General features: G+C 39.2%; 1 non-coding gene across 1 annotated transcript; it reads right to left on the minus strand.

Annotated features, from left to right (window-relative positions):
* Nucleotides 1–3,364: 3,364 nt before the first annotated feature.
* Nucleotides 3,365–3,436, minus strand: trnae-cuc (transfer RNA glutamic acid (anticodon CUC)). The gene has a single exon. It is a non-coding gene; the product is annotated as a tRNA-Glu (tRNA).
* Between the last annotated feature and the right edge of the window lie 799 nt (nt 3,437–4,235).

The following is a 4,235-nucleotide window of genomic DNA, read 5'->3' on the forward strand; positions in this document are numbered from 1 at the left end:
AACTGGCTCTATTAGCCTACAAGCTAGCTTGTAGGCTAATAGAGCCAGTTAGGTCAGTTGGGTCAGTGTTTTCTTTCTTTCATTCCTATTTCAGGTCTGTCAGTCACAGTGAACACCGGGGACATTTCCAGGGACAGGTCACCAAAACCGGGGACTGTTCCCGGAAACCGGGGACATCTGGTCACCCTCCACAAGGACTTTAGCTTGCGCTACACTAACTGCTAACGATGCTAACGATGCTAGCGGGCTAACGATGCTAACAGCCGTTGGTATCATAACTTTTACAAACTGTATGGATGTAAAACGATTTTAACACACACACACACACACACACACAAACACGTATGTATGTTTTCCATATGTTTACATATATGGATGTTTACCTTCTGTCCGGTTCATCGAGTCAGCGTCTGGTAGAGATAACGGATTCTCTTCATCATCAGGATAACGGTCGTTCTCCTCGTCACCGCCGAAGGCCCGCCCCTCTGCCCTCACATCGACAGCTGATTGGACGGGAAGTTAACAACAACCAATAGAATCAAAGTAGGTCAACAGTTTTAAAAAAAAAAACCTGTATTTTACTGTAACACTGAACACATTCAAAATAAATTATTTAACGGTTACAAAAAATAATAACGGAAAAACTACAAAATAAAATGTAATATACAGTATACATAATTAAATCAACCTGACATGTGTGTAGTAATAACAATAACCTAATTTTTCTTTCTTAAATATTATTTAAATATTTAAAATCCTGAAAATGTAGAAAGTAAGTGTGTGTGTGTGTGTGTGTGTGTGTGTGTGTGTGTGTGTGTGTGTGTGTGTGTGTGTGTGTGTTAATATCGTGAGTACATTTCTTGAGTTATGATTGTATGAAATTATGGTTTAAGTAATGATAAATGTATATATTACCTCAATGTTCACATCACTCCAGTTCGGAGGTCTTTACACTGTTTTCCAGCCCCTCAAAGATTGTATTTCAAAATGCTACTGCATACACAGAACCACGGGGGGATAGAGTCCAGGTTGAAATATACACAAGTTATCCTTTAAATATCAACATATTATTAAAATGAAAAATGGGCGTGTACAGGGAGAGATAAGAGGCTGATTCACATATGCACACTTGTAGGTAATATGTGATTTATGAACAGAATATTACATAGATGAGCATGCACACGGTTTTATAAATCTGATTTATTTTTTCTTCGTGGCTAACTGCTAGCGTTAAAGTCTCAGCTCTCTTCTAATTTGTGCTGTGTTGTCTGATTTGAAGTAATTTTTCCGTGGTTTTAGTCAGTTTGAGAGGAGTTTTATATGCTAGCAGCCTCGGGCAGGAGCTAACAGGCTGATTAGCAGTCCATGGTGCTTGTTTCTTAAAGCATTAATTCTTTTACTGCAAAATTCACTTCACAGTACTTCAATTTTTCATAAAGAAAATCCTGAAATAGTCTAAATTTTACAAGAAACTGGAATAAAGTACAGTAAGAAGTGTAATATTTCAAGAGAGTGCATATGTGTATATGTGTGAATATGTGTTCATGTTATGTTGTCTTGCCACTAAATTTTTCCTTCGGGATGAATAAAGTATCTATCTATCTATAGTATCTATCTATCGTAACCACTCTATCTATCTATAGTATCTATTATCTATCTAAAAGTACATTCAACCAATACTACGTTTCCTCCAGTCCATTATGAATGCAGAACTCTGAGTTAGTGCTGCACAATTATGGCCAAAATGATAATCATCACGTACATCACGTACACTTATGAGCACCCTATGTTTGAACATGGTGTTTGTTAAGGACAATCCATGACTAACACAGAAGTCCAACAACAGACAACCACTCTGGTTCAGATCCGGCTGGCCGTTCCTCCCAATCACGCCTCTCCAAGGATCTCCACCATTGTCCACGTGTGCGTTGAAGTCCCCCAGCAGAACTATGGAGTTCCCTACTGGAGCCCCATACAGGACTCTATTCAAGGTCTCCAAGAAGGCAGAATATTCCAAAATCTTGTTTTGGTGCATATGCACAAACAACAGTCAGAGTTTTCCAGTCCAATAATGTGGAAAAAATAATGTTCCTTAATAAAAATTGATGAGTGGTCCCTGTCCCACATACCCCCCGGCCATAGTTACACAAGCACATCCTCTGTTTCCCCAAGCACTCTTTACCTAATACCCAATAAAACAATACACAATCCATCAAGCTTTATTTTAAAAAGAATGGTATCCCGTGAGTGTCACTAGTCTAAAGCCTCCTGTCCACTGTCTTGTCGGGATCATTTGGATGCAGCCTTGGCCCTTCACCCTGTTACTGAAGCTTCTAGTAATGAACCCATTTTCAAACCAATTCCTCTAAGTGGTTCAGTGCTTCACCAAAGCTTCATTTGCCCTTCACTATCAACACTTAGTTTCTTGACTTTGTAATGCCTTATGTCTACTGTAATGATGTAAATTGAGTTGAGCCATAATTCATTTTTATTCATACCTTTTCTTTTCCCATTGTGACATGTCAAAATGTCAAAAGGTGCATTGTTTGAAAGCCCATCTCTGCACATCCATGTTCCACTCCCAAAGGTGGTTTTACACGTGCTAGTTGTCCCTTAAATTCACAGTTTATTTTTGTAATTTATTGGTGTTTTTCTGTATTTAAAAAAAATAGAAATAATCTGTAAAGTTAACAGGAAAATGTATGTAAAATCACAGTTTTTTTGTAAAGTGTGTCAAGTACTGACTATTGCCTGACCGGGAATTGAACCCGGGCCACGGCGTTGAGAGCGCCGAATCCTAGTCACTAGACCATCAGGGAATCACGTTTATTAAATTTATCTTTGTATATGTGAGTTTCCTTTCTCTTACTGGAATGACTCATATTGTTTAAGGCGAGGAATGGCTCCTGGCTAGAGCTTCAGAAGGCAGGACATGACAGATTACACATCTGTCACATAGTCAGTTTGTAGTCTTAAATACCAAGTCTCTTGCTGTTCCTTGACTTGCACCTTTGCATTGCACTAAAATGTCAAAATTTGGACGTGAATCCAACAATAACATTATTTGACACTCAAGTACATTGTTTTTCAGTTAAAAATGTTGGTTAGGGGTTTAGTTACTGCTTGAAAAAATGAAAATAATTGTCATTGAGATGGAGGCAGATGAAGTGTTTATGACCCATCAATGATGACAAAAGGATACATCTGCTGTCGGGGGTCTGATTTAAAGGAAATGGTACTCTTTAAAAGTGTTGGGGTTAGCTTTAAACTAATGAGGAAGAATTTGACAAATCTAAATCAACCAAAACTAGTCCAGGAACTTTCTCTTTTAAATGTAACACCTGTATCTGTCAAGTCCTGACCATTCCCTGACCGGGAATTGAACCCGGGCCGCGGCGGTGAGAGCGCCAAATCCTAGCCACTAGACCATCAGGGAGTCCGACTGTCAGATTTATTTTTGTAGATGTGATTTCCTTTGTGTGTAATTTAGCATCTTTCTCATCTTTCTCTCATTTCCTCTTTTTTCCTCCTTTTTCCTCTTACTTTTCGTCTTTTTCCTTCTTCACTCCCTCTTCCCCTTTTTCCTCTTCTTCCACCCCCCTATGAGACTGTTGATCCCCAGCTTTGGCGCAATGGATAAAGAGTCTGACTTTGGACTCTAGGTTCGACTCCTGGCTAGCTCGTACTGTCTTTAGTGACTAAATCCCTTGTTCGTCATTTCCAACTTTACCCCCCAGTACAAACTCTACAAAGAAAATGTATATCTATAAAGAGCCAAATGATGAGTAATTAAAGTAATCTAAGCCTCTTGGTGTCAGTCAACTACAACAATAATCAAGCTCTTGCTGTTGTTTTTCTGTTTTGGCTTGCTAATCATCTTTCCTTGAAAAAAAAAAAAATTTTCCCTGAAGGACAGAATCCGCAGTGCTAGATAAACCATCCATAAAATTTTCATTTATTAGTCAACAATCAGGGAAAACGGGAAAATACCAGTACAGTTATTCAGAGTTCCCACTATGCTTTCATAACAACAAGGCCCTACTGGTACCAAGGGGCCGTGATCGTATAGTGGTTAGTACTCTGCGTTGTTGCTGCAGCAACCCCGGTTTGAATCCGGGTCACGGCAGCTTTGTGAAGCTAGTTCTCTGTAACGCCTCCAAATTGTTCCATCCTCTGCTTCTTTCTACATTGATAGAAACTTGAAGGCTCAGGATAAAGGTCCTGCAGGAGGCCCC

The sequence above is a fragment of the Etheostoma spectabile genome, unplaced genomic scaffold (genome assembly GCF_008692095.1).
Source record: "Etheostoma spectabile isolate EspeVRDwgs_2016 unplaced genomic scaffold, UIUC_Espe_1.0 scaffold00018804, whole genome shotgun sequence".
NCBI lineage: Eukaryota > Metazoa > Chordata > Actinopteri > Perciformes > Percidae > Etheostoma > Etheostoma spectabile.